The sequence below is a fragment of the Alnus glutinosa genome, chromosome 10, assembly GCF_958979055.1.
Source record: "Alnus glutinosa chromosome 10, dhAlnGlut1.1, whole genome shotgun sequence".
NCBI classification, from domain to species: Eukaryota; Viridiplantae; Streptophyta; class Magnoliopsida; order Fagales; family Betulaceae; genus Alnus; species Alnus glutinosa.
In genome coordinates this window covers 13,380,377-13,398,528 of record NC_084895.1, presented here as the reverse complement: position 1 = coordinate 13,398,528, position 18,152 = coordinate 13,380,377, and the positions used below count along the sequence as shown (strand labels likewise).

The 18,152-nt window shown below is 42.2% G+C and overlaps 1 pseudogene; it reads right to left on the bottom strand.

Annotated features, from left to right (window-relative positions):
- The window catches only part of LOC133879062 (GABA transporter 1-like), a 30,552-nt pseudogene continuing 12,400 nt past the window's right edge, over positions 1 to 18,152 (bottom strand).

The window sequence follows — 18,152 nt, the reverse complement described above, 5'->3', positions numbered from 1 at the left end:
TCATACTAATTCCTTTGAAATTAGCTGGATGTACAATAAAAATCATTGATGCAATATAATCGTAATAATAAGTTAGTGTAAATTTGATTTAAATTTTTTTTCACTGTAGATTCTTGATTAAATATATTTGCTACAATTCTTGATTAAATAGACTTACACCACCCATCAACAATAAGACTCCTAAATATATAACAGCTTACAAACTACTCAACACTCCTAACCATGACTAAAACGTCTTGAAATGATGATTTTTATTCAACAAACAAATAACCATTTTTACTAAAACTAAAGTACTCGAGAGGCAGCATATATATATAGATATTAATCTTTTTGCAGCGGTACATATCTCCATGGAACGTAGCAGGCATGTTTAAGCTAAACGGGTCGACCCGATATGATTCATTATGCTAAACGGGTTTCATGGGTGTGTCGGGTGACTCGTTAAATTACCGTATCGTGTCATATCGTGTCAAGAGTCCCAACCCGTTGAAATAAACGGGTTGTATTTGAGTGTAGCTTAAACGGGTCATATGTCTTCACAGATCGTAAACGAAACAACCTAAATACCTGCTTTGCCAGTCCTTTGAAACTCATTGATAGGAACCGTGGCCGTGGTTGGAGGAGTAAGAAGCCTAATCCGCGTTATGTGGATTAAGCTTCCACGTGGTGATTAAGTGAAGTTCAAACTGAGAAGTTGATTGCTATCACACTTCTCAGTTGAGTAGCGATAGAGCTACAACTATGTTTCCTTTAAATTGTTATGTTTATCTTTTGCTTATGTTTATCTCTTTTGCTCTATGTTATCGTTTGCTTTATTTAAGTTGGGAAGAAGGAGTAATTAAGTAGGAATAGAGTTCTTATCAGATGGGTTGTTCATGCCCAGTAGGAGTAGTTGTCTATTTAAGGGAGGAAATAGCCAAGAGGAGGAGAGATATAACACATTGGTGTACGGTGTTTTCCTACCTAAAGTGGAAAAGGGTGTTTTCCTACCTCAAGTGGATTATTTATCAATTCCAGTATCATTTCTCATTCAATTCCATTCACAACCCATCCATCAATCTAGTAGATCCTTATCAAGTGGTATCAGAGATTCAATTCCATTCACAACCCATCCATCAATCTAGTAGATCCTTATCACTCATGCTCCATATACGTACAAATTCATGTTGCCATGAGTTGAAATTGGTCCTTTAAAGCTACGTGGATCTTTAATGCCCTCAAGAACTTTGAAAGGCATGTGCCACAACTATACTGGAAAATGATTTGCTGGGGGACGGGAAAGCAGGCTATTTTTATCAAAATAAAATTAATTTTTAATAAAAAGGTGTTCTTTAATGTCACATAGGATACTTTTTTTTATTAAAACTTATTTTTTTAATAAAAAGAGCTAGCTGGGGATGTTTTCCGTCCCCTTATCAGGGCTCTACTATACTTGCCATGTGCATTAAATGCCTGCATGTCCCAAATTATAAGATTCGTTAGCAATTCGAACAATAAATGTAATAGAATTTTAATAGGAAGAGAGTTTTTTTTTCTGCTTATATTAATTTTTTTATATTTACTTTCTGAATTATTAGCTTATCTGTTCAATTTAGATATCCTTGCTTTTGGTCACTTTTGCCTACTTGTTACTTCTTTTACATAGAAGCTTTTAACCCTCACTGCCACAAATTCCAACAATTACCTACCTGTATTGCTGGCAATTGTGAAAGGGCCCATGAATTGCAGCAATCTAGGCATATAATTATTGGAGATCCGAATCCGACTACTGCTATGTCTAACTTGTATTGCTTGGTTTTTTGTTGATTGTAGCTAAAGTTGGCCAAACTGTCGCTGGGTTTTTATTTGCCTTGATCGGCCACATTAGTTTATAGCCGCAGTTAAAGCTACCTTTGGTGAAGACCAAAAATTTCTTGTAGTTTTCAATGTGATAATTTAAAAAAAAAAAAAAAAAATCATCATTCAAATAGTTAAATATATTCTACCATTCGCTATAAGATTGCAGTTCTTATAGTTGTCATTCTTATCATCATTAAAATTGCGGACTAATTAATTTCTTTTGGATCGAAGGGCATAGCCATGCATTTGAAGTGTGGATACATAATGTTATTGTCAATATTAAATGTTAAGACTCATACATTTTCAAATCAAGAAGTATTTGTCTAACGGATGATAGAGGCCCCCCCCCCCCCCCCCCCCCCCCCCCCCAATAATCAATACTGAGGATACGACTACTATGGATGTGTTTGCTAGAAAAACTAGGCTAAGCTTTGATGGCTTGAAAGTCAAATTGTAGAAAAGCATTGGCAGAATCAAACCTAGGGGGATGCATCCAAAGGCCCCCAACAATGCCATGATATCTCCAAAGCAAGGTAAAACTGCAGCAAATATTGTAGCTATGATCACTGCTGTTGACCTGAATATCACCCTTGGCACCACATTCCGGATTGAGAATTGATCTACATTTGGGTCTGAAAACTTCTTCTCAATGATTTCATTTATCGGTTGTAAGTAAACCTGCAAAATAACCCATGTAATCCTCATATGTCGCTGCAGAAAACTTTTAATTAAGACAATATTTAATAAATTTAAGTGAATTTATTAGAATTCATGTTCACCAAGGCAACATTTCTTTCTTTCTTTCTTCTTTTTTGGTTCAAATAATGCTACTTATAAATGGAATAGATTAGTGGTGTTACAATTGTTGGGGAACCCATCTTTCCCGACCAAGGCATTCGCCGACCTCGAATCATCCGAGTAGCCTGACCGACTGGAAGCCATAATTGTGAGACTGACCAAAGGACACGATTAGGTGACTGAACACCAAGAAATCCGGGATCCACTAAGAGCCCATGCTTCGCCAGAGGTAAGTCAATCTGTCAGTCACTATTTGAACTGTACCTGAACATTGTTCGTGCCAAAAGAGATCATGTCCCTTAAAAGCCAGAGCAGCTTTACCTAACCATAACTACGACAGTCTATAAATAACAGGATTCAAGTATTAAGTTTTTTTACACACTCACTTTCTCTCTCCCTCTATCTCATTGACGCATCCATCTAACTTGGGCATCGGAGGAGGACCGCTGGGGAAACCCACAGTGTGTTCTTGTCGTCTTTATAGGCTATTGAAGGCATTCTTCGAGAACGGTGTCTCCACGTTACCGGTCGAAAACTGCATCAACAGTTGGCGCCGTCTGTGGGAACATTTGTCGTTCTTGCGAAATATATCTGTACATCTGACATGGTGACTACACGATCAGAAGCATTGAGAGGCCTGTGGAGGAATCGGGTCAGGAAGCACCAAGAAAGAGGAGAAACCTCCTCCAAATCTTCCCCCAAGTTGGAAATCCTCAATGAGAGGATAGCCCAAATGGAAAAAGAAATGTAGGAGTTGGAGGAAAAGAATGTTGCGCTACAACGATGCAATGCGGAAGATTTGCACTCAGCAGCTTTGCAACCCGATGAAAACAAAGAGTGGGATGATGAAGCACAAGCCGAAGATCAAGGAGATAGGGAGGGAGAAAAGAAGAATCGCGATACTGTGGGTCGAAGGCCTCCAAAGCGCAAAGCATCAAAAAAGGTAGATAAGAAACTGAAGGAAATCATTGAGAGACTGGAGCTGAGGTGCGACTTGTTGTCGGTAGCAGTACAGCACCCGCCTAACGGAAGTACGTCGAAAGTCGGGGGCCTGTTCCAGAAATCGGTCTCCCCATTCGCTGACGAGGTGGCCTCATTCTGTCTCCCTAAAAAGTTTAAAGTCCCCGATATCAAAACTTACACCGGGCAGGAAGACTTGATTAAGCACCTGGATAATTGTCTCACTCACCTCGAGTTGCAAGGAACGCCGGACGAGGTGGCGTGTTGGGCTTTCCTGTTAACCTTATCGGGGAATGCCCGAGACTGGTATAGGAGGCTTCCCCCGAAGTCTATCCGAAATTTTGATGAATTCGGAAAGATGTTTCTGACGCAGTTTATGGCTGGGATTGTGAGGAGGAAGCCGGACGGGACTCTCATGTCGCTACAACAAGGGCGAGATGAATCACTTAAAGAATTCCTCCAACGGTTCAATCAGGGGAGGCTTACCACAAAAAGTCCCATTGAAGAGTTCGTTCATTCAGCCCTCTACCAGGGGATCAGGAAAGACGGGCCACTAATGACCGACCTAGCCCCTGAAACCGACACGTTACCGTCACGAATTCATGGAGAGGGCCGATGAGTTTATCAATCAGGAAGAAACACTTTGGGCTTTACTCGGGAAACGGGCCGCCCAGGCTTCTAATTCGGGGGAAAAGTCAAAGAAAAAGAAGAAGGAGTTCCACAAGAGGCAAGACACAGCAGAACCTGGGAGCAAGAAGAAATTCCACGAATATAACTGGACTCCCCTCAATGCACCTATCGAGGAAGTCCTAGCAGTGATTAAAATGGATCCTATGTACAAGAAGCCCCTAGAAATAGTCGGGACTCCCCATCCTAGGACGGCTCATCGCTACTGCGCTTTCCGCGAGTCGAAGGGGCATAGCACAGAAACTTGTAGGTCCTTGCGAGCCTTGATTGAAAAATTTATCGAGAACGGGAAGTTAGTCCGCTTTCTGGTGAGTTAGCGGGACCATCAAGGGTTCAGCCGAAATCCACAGCCCGAAGAACGGAGGAACCAGCCCCAGAGGTATCGGGAAGAGCCCAGGGAAAGGGCAGAACGCCCCCGGGATCGCTAGGGAGCCTAACAACTGACCACCCAATCGGGACAGACGAGAGAGAAGAAGGAGTCAAGCACGATAGCTTGGTTAGGAAAATCTCCTCGAAATTCACACAATATCCGGTGGTTTTGGGGGAGGAGGCAAATCTAGTGCAGCGCGGAAAGCCTATGCAAGGTACCTGAAAGACTTTGAAGTTTATTCGGTCCAGAGACCGCCAAAGATGAGGAAGTACGAGAATCAAGTTATTAGCTTTTCAAACGAAGATCTTATAGGGGTGTCACTCCCCCACTCGGATGCTTTGGTTGTGACTTTAGCTGTCGCCAACCATAACATACACAGAGTTCTGGTCGACACCGAGAGTTCCGCCGACATAATATATAAGTCGGCCTTCGATCTGATGAGCATAGGTCAAGGAAAATTAATCCCGACAAGGGGTCCCCTAGTTGGTTTCGCTGGAGAGCAAGTCCTCCCAGTTGGAGCCATCGAGCTCCCGGTCATGGCGGGAACCAGCCCCCGGTAGAAGACAATTATGGTGAAGTTCCTAGTTGTGGATGGGCGGTTGGCTTACAACGTCATATTGGGAAGACCAGCTCGGAATGAGTTGGGAGCCATAACTTCAACCCGACACCTGTGCATGAAATTCCTGATAGACGCGGGAGTCAGAATAGTCAGAGGAGACCAGAAGTCCACCCATGTGTGTTATAACGCTACCTTGAAGGCCGGGTCCGGAGGGGATGCCAGGAATGAAGAGAAATAGCAATTACAGTCAGTGGAGCCAGTCGAAGACTTAGAAGAATTCGAAATTGGAGGTCCAGGAAGAAGGATAAAGATTGGCTCCCAACTCCCCGAAGATTTAAAGGAGGAGCTGGTTATGTTCCTCAAAAGTAATAGCGATGTATTTGCGTGGAATCATGAAGACATGCCTGGCATTGACTCCTCGATAATCGTGCATAGATTGAATGTAGACCCCAGTTCCAAACAAATTAGACAGAGAATGAGGACTTTCGCACCAGAAAGGAACCAGTCGATTGCTAAAGAAGTGTCAAAGTTATTAGCAGCATGGTTTATCCGAGAAGTTGACTATCCCGAGTGGCTTGCAAACGTTGTATTAGTAAAAAAGTCTAATAACAAATGGAGAATGTGTGTAGACTTCACTGACTTGAACAAGGCCTGCCCGAAAGACAGCTTCCCATTACCTCGTATAGTCCTCCTGGTCGATTCAACTTCTGGGCACCAACTTCTAAGTTTCATGGATGCATTCTCGGGCTACAATCAAATACAGATGGCAGAGGTCGATCAGGAGAAGACTTCGTTCATTACTGATCGGGGTTTATACTGTTATAAGGTGATGCCGTTCGGGTTAAAGAATGAGGGCGCCACATATCAGAGGCTGGTAAACAAAATGTTTGAGAAACAAATGGGACGGAATGTGGAAGTGTACGTTGATGACATGTTAGTAAAAAGTGTGCAGGCCCCAGACCATGTCTCTGATTTGAAAGAAACATTTGATACGTTAAGACGCTATGGGATGAAGTTGAACCCGACGAAATGTGCCTTTGGATTCTCATCCGGGAAATTCTTGGGCTACTTAGTATCCCAAAGGGGCATAGAGGCGAATCCCGAGACGGTACGGGCAGTATTGGAGATGTAACCGCCGAGAACCACGAAACAATTGCAGCAGTTGACCGGAGGATAGCGGCCTTTAAGATCTTGAAGAAAGCATTTGTATGGGATTCAAGGTGTGAAGAGGCTTTCAAAAAGTTGAAAGAGTATTTGATGAACCCCCCCTTCTTGAGCTGGCCAATGGAGGGGGAAATTCTTTATCTGTACCTGGCAGTGTCGTCTTCGGCTGTTTCCTCGGCTCTTGTCCGAGAAGATGCTGGCATCCAGAAACCAGTATACTTCACTAGCAAAGCACTTCGCGGTGCTGAGGAAAGATATCCGAGGATAGAAAAGTTGGCTTTTGCTTTGATAGTATCGGCCCGCAAGCTGAGGCCATATTTTCAAGCACATGCTATCCGGGTGTTGATTGAATACCCCTTGAAGAAGGTGCTCCAAAAACCAGACCTGTTGGGTAGACTTGTCAACTGGGATGTGGAGCTCGGGCAGTTTGATATAGAGTTTCACCTGTTAAAGTGCCTCTCGGCCCCGGAAGCACGCTATGTCTTGAGGGAAATTCACGAGGGAGTATGCGGGAATCACTCGGGAGGACGAATGCTTGCCCACAAAGCGGTGCGGGCCGGGTGTTATTGGCCAACGATGGGAAGAGACTCAGTCGAATTCGTCTGAAGCTGTGATAAATGTCAGCGGTTTGCTCGAATTATGAAAAACCCTCCCGAAAAGTTGAATTCAGTCTTGTCGCCATGGCCGTTTTCGAAATGGGGAATGGACTTGGTCGGTCCAATGCCGCCCGGGAAAGGAAAAAAGTTCTTGGTGGTGGCAGTGGATTATTTCACGAAGTGGGCCGAAGCAGAAGCGCTGGCGATCGTGACCGCCAGCAATGTCATAAATTTCCTCTGGAGGTTGGTCGTCTGTCGTTTCGGAATCCCCTATGTCTTCGTCATCGACAATGGGGCCCAGTTTGACGGAGAACCATTCCGGAGCTGGTGTGCTGAGCTTGGTATCCGAAACCACTTCTCTACCCCGATTAGGGCTGAGCATGGGGCGGGGATGGGGATTTTTTTACCTCACCCCGCAGAGGTGCGGGTTCCCCAAAGTGAACCCGCACTCCGCAGAAAACCCCATGCACTCGCACGGGGCGGGTGTGGATGGGGCGGGGTTGCGGGGCAGGGATCCCCGCGGGTTATGACCCATTGACCCTTGTGTTCATTATTTTCTTAATCTTGATAACAGGTAATTAATAATCTAAATTTTTCTATTTTTACTCCATTGTGTTCAAGGTTATCCAAATTTTTCTATTTTTACTTTTGATTCATTCAACAAGACATCCCCTGCTGGGAGTGCTGTCACCCTTGCAAATTGCAAGTTGCAATTTGCAATTGAACCCTAATTAAAATGTAAGGGGAAAAAAACTTAAAAAGAAGAAAGAAAGCATTTTTCCTTGCAATGTTTTCAATCACTTAGTGCAAAATTTTTTTTTTTTTTAAAAAAAAAACAGATTACAAAGTAAAAACATAATATTACAAATATTACAAATAACTGCTAATTACGAATAGAAATTCAATCCCATAAATGAACAAATTACTGACAAAGCATAGAACACAATATTACAAGATGAAGAAAACCTAAATGTTAAATGTTCCAAAGCATCAAGCACCTCCCAATCGGATTGAATCTTCACTTCACTAATCCTCCTCAAGCAAAAGATTGATGTTCTTCAAATTGATTTCTACAAAGATTGGAACCGATAATTAGAAATTTAGAATATTTAAATAGCAAAATAAATTAAGAAGTGAATAATAGAAAGCTAAAGGCCTAAAAGCTTACCTGACTCGAGCTTATAACTTTCAGGATCTTCAACCATCTATGTGTCATAACCATTGATGGGTTTTGATCTTAACCAGTTTTGTGTACACACCAATGCTTCAACCGTTATTGGGGCCAATGAACTTCGAAAAGGATCCAACACACGCCCTCCAGTGCTAAATGCCGACTCTGAAGCAACTGTAGTAATGGAATGGCCAACACAATACGTGCTATTTGGGCTAGTACTGGGAATTTGGTTGAATTCACCTTCCACCAATTTAAAATATCGAAGTTCTCATTCAGTTTTTCAATCTCCTCCATCAAATACCGATCTAACTCCGATTTATATTGAACATCACTATTAGAAGTCAAGAGGTTTTTGTACCTATTCATCAATGTATAGGTACGTTTCCCAGTTTCTCCCGAGGAACCTTGAGGAAGTACACCACTATGTTCACCTTGAGAGTTTTCTCTAGTGTCGAAGTGATCAAACAATTTCTTAAGGTAGTTCTTCAATTTTAATATCATATCATTGCATTGCTCAACACCAAGAATATCATTGAACCAACATTCCAATGATCCCAACTTGATCCGTGGATCGAGAATAATAGCAACAAACAACAACACATTAACCTTATCAAGATCCCCCCAATACTTTTTATACTTCAACATCATTTTCTCCGCCATAGAACTCAATATATAATCATCATTGTCACAATATTCTTGTAAATGCAGTTGAATGGCAGAAACTTCTTCAATGTACATATTACATGTCACATACAAAGACCCCGAAAGTTGCATTATGGCTTCATAAAAAATTTCGAGGAACTTGAGAAAAACCCTAATACGAGCCCAATCATCACAATTAGGAGGCCCTAAACCGTTTTTGCTATCCAACAACGTAGGACCATAATATCCATCAAACTCTTCCATAAGTTCAAAAGCACTTTGACATTTTTCTGCACCTTCCAACATCTTAAATGTAGAGTTCCATCTAGTTGGAACATCCAAACACAACAACCCCATGAAATTAATGTTTTCTCTTTCCAAACAAATCTTAAAACTCTCAAATCTTGCAGGAGAAGACTTCACATATTTAACCGCACTTCTAACCCTCATAATGGATTCATCAACCTCTTTCAACCCCTCAGTCACAATAAGATTTAAGATGTGTGCACAACACCTCACATGCATAAACCGATTTTCTAATATGACACTAGGCTTATGAGCACTTCTCTTCCTCAAGTACTCCAAAGCAGCATCATTGGAAGAAGCATTATCAACCGTGATAGTGAAAATGCTACCAATGCCCCATTCATGCATACACGACTCAATCTTTCCCCCAATGGTCTCACCTTTGTGATTAGGAATTAAACAAAAGTTTAAAATTCTTTTGTGTAAGTTCCATTCATTATCAATAAAATGACCAGTAATACACATGTAATTAAGGTTCTGTATTGAAGTCCAACAATCAGTGGTAAGACAAACCCAAACACCAGATGTCAAGAACATTCCCCTCAACTTTTCTTTATCAGACATAAAGAACTTAAAACAATCCCTCATCATAGTAAAACGGGAAGGAATTGAAAACCTAGGTTCAACTATTTTCATAAAGTCCTTAAACCCTTCACCTTCCACAAATCTAAATGGCAACTCATCCATTATGATCATCCTAGAAAGTGCTGCCCTTATTTTTGAAGCATTAAACTTAGCAAGCACAAGGTTACCACTAGATCCTTCACCCATTGCCGCTTGTCCTTCCCTCTTAGCCTCAAAGCTTAACTTTGATTGTGTCTTATCAAACCTATCAGGAAATTTTTTACAGCTTTTCCTGATATGTGATAAGTACTGAATGTTACACATTCAAGCCCCCTAATTTACATATGTTAAGCTCTTAGTTTTGTTATAGTTTAATGTTTTGTGTTGTTTTTGTGTTTTCTTGTATTTTACAGGTTTTGGAAGAAAATCCATCAAATTCCAAGATTATAATGAAGTCAGCAAACTCACTTTTGGATAGATTCAATTCCAATCAATTTTGAATTTAAGGAAAGAGAAGTTGGCAAAAATTCGTTATTTTCGGAAAGAATCCAGAATGAGCATATCTCAGTAATTTAATCATAACTTTCGGCTCAAGTATCAGATTGCAACAAAATTGATGGCGTTGGAAAGCTAATAAGAAAGGAAACAAATATGTCTGAAATAGGTGTTTTCTAATTCGGACGTTTTCCATGCCAAAATCGCTCTGCAATAAAAGACCGCAAATCTGTACGAATTTTGGAATCCTTTTCCTACTTGGATAGAAATTTCAGAAAAGGAGAAGACTTGTAATTATTCTTTTTGGACTAGAAAACCTACTTAGAATTGTAATAGGAATTCTAGAGCTTCTAAAGCTTCTCTAATCCCTATAAATAGGCCTCTAGCCTTTGAAGAAAGACACACAAACTTGGAGGAAGAATCAAAGACTACATCAAGGAGGTTCTTTCTAGTTTTTATTTTCTTCCTTTATTTATTTTCTGTATGTATATAATTTTAGTTTATATTAGTTGTAACTAATACTTTAGTTAGGGCTCGATTGAAGCCCTAATCATGTCTCTTTAAGTTTATCAATTTGCTTTGTTACAATTTATATATTGATGTTTAACTTGATTAATTCTAGTTTCTTGAATTCCTCATATGTTTATGTTTGGCCATCATATGCATGTGGTATGGATTTGTTATTTATGTCAATTTGGATGACCGAGTCCTGGGTATAATAGAGTAACGAAAGAACCCCGACACAGGTTCTTGGATTAATCAACATAAAGACAACTGGAATAGACACCATGTTCCAATCTGAGTGTGTTTACCGATTTCCATAAATTTATGCTTTCTTGAAGAACAACTTAGTAGATACCATGCTAAATCCTTCAATGAAGAAAAGAGTTAGAGTAGATACCATGCCTAACTCGTTGATTAGGGAAATCAATAGCTTTAGGAGAAGATACCATTCCCTTGTGGCTGGTAAACATTAAACATCATGTTATGATTGTAGTATTGTGCATAGTGCAAATCTTATTTGAGTATGATTAGCGGTGGATATCGAAGCCCTACTGTTTCTTCATAGTATTTTTAATTCAATCTTTTATCCCGTCTTCTTCAACATATCGCTTTTAGGAATTTCTCTTTAAATACAATTTATACCAATCCTCGTGGGAATGATCTCGTATTTGCCTGCTATACTATTGTTTTGATCTTGTGCACTTGCGAGTAAAACGTACAAGTATTTGCCTATTTATTTAGGTAGATATTTGCACAACAATATGTTGTAGCATAGATGAAGTACCATGGCTTCTAGGGTGACAATTAAACTCCCTCTTACAATAATTGCACTGTGATTTATGATCATCGGGGTCAGTCGACTCTATCTTGGTAAAATGTTCCCAAACCGATGATGTTTGCTCATTTTTTTTAGGTTTTGGTGGGAGAGCTGCACTAGGATTTTGAGGGCCCATAGTTGAAGAACTAGAACCCATATTGGTATCCAAAAGACTAGGCCTAGATGAAGCAGAACTAGAACCAATAGGTCCAATAGTAGCACTAGTTGAATCGTCCATGACTTGATTCTACAATTTAAGTGGAAAAAAAAAAACATAAAAATTAAATCTCTTATTAAATCATTGTGTCAAAAACAACTACAATCAAACTACAGTTCAACTAAAAACTGTACAACTCAACTAAACAATACAACACAAAACCTGCTACAGAACAGAATTATGTCATTTAAAATTATGTCAATGAGGGTAAGGGCTATGCACATTTAATAAATGATCAAGTAGAGAGTTTAAATTAGTAGCCTTTATGTACTTGTGGAAGACAAAAAATATTCCCGAATTTGCTTACTCTACCCCCAAGAAATATTGTTTGAATCTGCTCCCATGTTGACTTACAGGATTTTGTGTCTATATATGCATGGTAAATTCTCAATATTTCAGGACTTATTTTCCACCAACAGAAAAAAGTAGCATGGACCTTAAAATCTCCTGATTGCAGCATGATTAGCTATAGAAAGGTCTATCTAAATCTTAGATCAACACAGCATCTTTCGCCTTGGCAGGTCCACTCTCAAACATCAAAACTGCAATTTCTGCAAAGTCAAAAATGACCACAACCAGCTCATGATGAAGAAAAGCAAATGCCACAACACAATACAAAAACTGTCCATACAACCAATACGAAACAACACCCAATCGCATTCCAACAAGAGTGTAATACGTTGTTCGAGCCACAACCAGGTTGTAAAGAGTCTAAAGACTTTCACACCCAGAGCTTCAATTGGTTCTCAACTAGAAAACAACCACAACAATTTAAAAATCTCATTTACATTTCTACTAAAAGCCCAACCTCAATAATCAGAACGCAACTATTTGGCTTAGTTTAGGCTCTTCTAGTAAATTTTGAAAAACCCAGACAGGTTATAGCACAAAAATTTTCCAATTTTTATTCTCATACTGTTTCCTCAGCTTCTTTTCTTGAAAAATATTAACGAACATAAACCACAAACTGTTAAAATGGAATTTAAACTCTATAAAAAAAAATTACTTTCTCATTACCCAGAAACTAAAAATCATAATAAACTCATGCCCACAAAGCCAGTCCAAATGGTGCGAGAAATTGAATTTCAAAAATTAATTCACATCATTAAAAAAAAAGATTGTTCTTAAACACCTGAATCGGAGAAACTCTCAGTCTCGATCTCCCCTTCTCTGCATCAAGCGAATACCATTACAATCGGCGATCAAAATCCACAAGGACCACAACAATGAAAAATAAATTAAAAACATAAAAAGGGAAGCCAGTGAACAATCTAGAAGACGATGAGGAAGAAGGTGATCGTTACCTCCTTATAGTGTTCCCCTTCCTCTGCTGCGGTCTGTGGCTGCGGGTGTGTCTGTGCCGGACCGTGCGTGCGGGGAGGTGACTGCGGGTGACTGGTGAGCCGGTGACTAGCGAGGCGAGTGGCGGAGCCGCGGAGTGATGTACTGATGTGGGCTTACTGGGCTGCCGCGCAAAGGCTTAGGGAATACTGGAATAGGGAGTTAGAGTCTTAGAGAAGGTAAAGTTAGGGTTAGGTTAGAAGTAAGAAAAGTTGCTGGCTTTCTAGTTTCTGCCGTTTTCTTCCTTCTTCTTCTTTTTTTTTTTTTTTTTTTCAAAATATGCGGGGCGGGGACCTGAGAAATTTTTTGGGTCCCCCCCGCAACCCGCCCCGCACCGCACGGGGGGCCCAAAAAAGGCCCCGTGGCTTGCACCATGAGTGCGGGTTTTAGCCTCTGCGGGGCGGGGAGGGGCAGGTTCTGCGGGGCGGGGCGAGTTTTTCGGGGATTTGCTCACTCCTAACCCCGATGTAACCCAAGTCAAATGGGCAGGTAGAGGCGAACAATAAGACCTTACTGGGAACATTAAAGAACAAATTAGATCGGCGGAAGGGATTATGGGTTTAATATGTCCCGAAAGTTTTATGGTCATATCGGACGACAGCGAGAACCCCAACTGGGGAAACCCCGTTCTCATTATCATATGGGATTGAGGCAGTCATATCGGTCGAGATAGGATCCCCGAGCTACAGAGTCTCGCAGTATGACCCGAATTATAATAATGAAGGAATTAGCTTGTGCCTCGATTTGTTGCAGGAACGGAGAGATGACGCGCAAGCAGTGGGCGAAGCTTACCGAGCCCGGGTAGCTAGATACTATAACGAGATGGTGAACCCCAGGAAATTTCGGGTCGGAGATTGGGTACTCAAAAAAGTGAATTTGATGACCAAAGATTCCGCTAAAGGAAAGCTTAATGCCAAGTGGGAAGGACCATACCGAGTGGTCAAATGCCATGAAAAATGAGCCTATCGCTTGGAATCCCGAGAAGGCAAGTTGTTCCCAAGAGTATGGAATGCGGAGCACCTGAAGAAGTACTACATGCAATTCTGAAATCTCCCTTTTGTAAGCCCATGCAGTTTGAATAGAATGGCTGAAGTTGCAAATGAATTGTATATAAAATTTTTTCTTTTCTTATCCTCCTTCGGATAAAGGGGGATAAGTTAATTTATCAATTACCCTCACTCGGATTGGGGGGTAACTCGACATAAAATTTTTTCTTTTCTTATCCTCCTTTGGATAAAGGGGGGTAAGTTAATTTATCAGTTACCCTCACTCGGATAAGGGGGTAACTCGGCATAAATTTTTTTCTTTTCTTATCCTTCTTCGGATAAAGGGGGGTAAGTTAAGTTATCAGTTACCCTCACTCGGATTGGGGGGTAACTCGGCATAATATTTTTTCCTTTTCTTATCCTCCTTCGGATAATGGGGGTTAAGTTAATTTATCAAGTTACCTTCACTCAGATAGGGGGTAACTCAATTTAAGACGTAATCTCACAAAAATGAAGTAAAATAAAATAACTTAGGAAATACAGCTACAATTACCTTAGTTATTTAGGGGGAAGGTAGATGGTAAATCTTGCAAAGGCGAGTTTATATCACGGCCGATTCATACAACGGATTTATGCAATAATACCTAACACCTAACAATCTTTGTAATCTTCCTTGTTCTCAGCAATCTCAAATGACACCTAATTGTCTTGTTTCCTTTTTCAAAAAGAAAGAAAGAAAATTAAAGCATCGAATCCCATTAATTCTCTTCAAATAAGGATGTATACAAAACACTTAAGATATAAAGAAGCCTATTCATCTTCGGGCTGGACGTCTTCCGGAGGATTGTCTTCACTACATTCTCTGTCGGATGCGTCCTCGGGATTTGGAGCATCTTTAATCCAATCATGAACGTCGGGAAAGTACTCGATTCCGAGATCCAAGAGCTCTGAGTAGCACGAACTCGGAAGCGACAAGAAGTTTGAACTCACATTTTCAAAGGATATTCTTAACCAATCGGAGCAAAGAACTAAAGCTTGGAAGTTCTCGAACCCGATGTGAAAGCCAAAAGCCCAAGCTTTGGTACGAAGCCAAGGAACGAAGGATAGTTGCTCAGAGAGCCTCCTAATCTTAGCTTTATAGTGGCGATACTTCCTTCGAATCCTCTGGTATCGGCCTTCTAGCCCCTCCAGCTTTTCAAGAGTTGACTCCCTCTCCGCGACAGCTTGATTTTTATCGGTCTCGGCAAGATTCTTCTTGGACACAGCCTTCTCCGGTGCAAATGATACTTTGTCTTTTTCAGCCGAGATCCAGTCCTTATCAATCAGGGCCTGTTCCTTCTTGGCAAAAGTTATGTCCCTCTCGACAACCAAATGATTCTTTTCAGCAACCAATGCCTCTTTGGCCAGGATCGCCGAATTGAGATCCGCCATAAGAGTCAACTTCTCGTCTCTCAAAGAACTCAGCTCGGCAGATAGGCGTTCCACCTCTTGACGAGCTCTGTCCGACTCGGCTGTTAGCCACACCCGTTCAGCATTGGGCAGTTCTCCCCCGCCGTGGGATTCAGAGGAGAGGACTGGGATCCGACTTGAAGAAGCTTCAGGAACTCTGACCTTGGTCTCAAGAGCCTTACACTTGTCCTTCAAGTCGGACAGCTCTTGAGTCTGGCCGGCGATGACTTCATCTTGGGACACCACGGTATGTTCAAGCTGGCTGATCCTAGGGCGAAGAATCGTCTCAACGTCAGGGTTGGCACGCATGTGCTCCAGAAAATTGGACCATGTGGTGACAGATCAAAGAAAGTCCAGAAACGAAGAAAATGAATGAGAAATGAGAAGGGGAAAAGAGGACAAGTGCCAATAGGATGCAAAGGGAAAATACCGCGATCTAGGATTCGATGATGTCCTAGGCAAATTTGAAAGGTGTAGTTCTCCCGATATCCTCTAAAAGCTCATCGGGAGAACGGAGGCTAGGGCTTCCAGAGGGTCGCCAAGTAGGCGGACACCCAAGAAGTCGAACGTGCAAGAAGCGCCGGAAGGCCCGGCTCCATAAGTACTCGGAATGAAAGTTCCTCCTAAGGGTGTGTCCTTGGGAATTGAGGTACCCGGGTCCAAGGTTGTACGTTGACCGGGCTCTTCGTTATGGAGATCTCCTTCGGATCCTGAGTCAGGGCTTCTCAGTTGGACCTCGTGAGAAACCACCCTAGGAGCTTCAGCAAATCCTTCCTCGAGTGTTCGGACATCAGAAGTGGCCAGATGCTCTGGAGAGGACTCGCTCCGCTCGTGAGTTTCATTAGGAATGTTCGAGGGAGAGAGAGGCTCACCCCGCAATGTAAACTCTGGAAGCCTGAAGCTCTGGGCGGCAAGGGATATCTCGTTAAGTATGAAGTCATCCCCCTCTTCAACGTGAGGCCTCTTCAAAGCTTTGTCTTTTTGGAGATTGCTAGCTTTGTGTTTGATACCCACGCCCTTGCGAAGACGTGTTGTTTCAGGTTGGGTAGTCTGTTGTGTCTCGGACTCGGGAATGTTCCGTTGTTTGGGGACTCCTGGCGAGGCGATGTCCCTCCGAGCCTCGACAACCGAAACTTCCTCCTGGGACTCAGCATTCGGTTCACTCGTTGAACTGCTTGCAACTGCTCGGGGGGACTCAGGAATGCCCATCTCGATCACCACCCCCTACCTCTCGGAATAGGGGGACGTCGAGCTCTACAATGGCTCTCAAGCCAGGAACAGCATCGCGCCCCTGAGAATGAGAGCTGCCAGGTATGCTCTTCTCCCGAGAAGTAGAAGTTCTGCTCGCCGAAGGGTTTTCTTCCCTTGAATCTTTCTAGGGATCCCCCCAACACTGGGAGCCTGAGAAGAGGGCTTCCTGGCTCGTGAAGCCTCTCTCTGAACGTGGGATGGAATGGGAGCTACCGAGGCCTTGGCCTTCGCAGTCTTGGGTTTCCCGGTCTTGGTGAGTGGAACCTTTTTCTCGGGAATTTTTTAGCCCAAATGATCGTTCAACGATTTGTCGTTAACAATCGCGTCGAAGTCATTCTCCACCTTGTGGTGATTCTTGCAATAGTCGATCATGCGAGTCACCTCATCTTGTTCTTCGTCAGATATCTCGGGAAGGTTGGTCAAGCCACTATCTAAAGCCCTCCACTCCCGAGAAATTCTTTGGGATTTGGTAAGGTTCACAGATTTGGGGCATTCCCATTCCCCCGAAACTCGAAAAACTTGCCTTTCCCATTCTTTATTGTTTGAATAGACAGGCTTCAAAAAGATAAACGAGGGGCCTTGGCGGGTCCGTAGCTTCACAATACCCTCGGAGTCCATCATTGGTTGGTACACATTGAGGAGTTGCGGGATCGACATCCGAGTCCCGACTACGGTCCTCCAAAGTATGAACGATGCAAACAGATACCTTCCTGAATTTGGGAAAATTTGACTCGGAGCTACCCTCAGGGAATGGGAGCCTTAACCCTGCCATGAACATCCGTTCAAATAAGGAAATGTCGCCGCCCGTGATGCTTAGTGAAGATGGGTCTCAGAAGTGAAGGTAGATTGAATTACCGATATCGTAATTTACACGCAAGACCCATCGTTCTTCACGGACAGAAGAGAGACGTGTCGATTCTCAAGAGGGATAAGTACTGGGGGGTTGTTCCCGAGAACGTCCTCTTCATCTTCCCCCACTATGTTTTCTTCAACTTCACGAGTGGGTTCAGATGAGGCGCCGACGTTATCCTTGGAAGGCATTTCCTGAAAATAGGGAGAAAGATGTAAGCGAAAGCATGAGAAGAAAAGCGGGAGAGCAGGAAAAGGACGTGAAGATGAAAAGTGAAAGGTGAAAAGTGAAAAGTGAGTCCGGTCCTTGCAACCAGGAGTCCGGATGGGCTACCTTAGGGAAAACAATCCCCATGACCGGAAATCAAATCGACTCGATTAGCAGATATTGTGCGGATATTGACGTGGCAGTAATTAATAATTACTGCCCCTGACGCAACAGTTGAGGTGTCAGGAAAATTTAATGCCAGTGGCAGGGCGGCAAACGTTCGAAATTCAAAATTTTCAAAATTTTGAATTTCGAAACTCCCAAGCACTTCTTAAAATAAAAAATCGCCAGCTGCCCCTCCCGACAAACACAATCC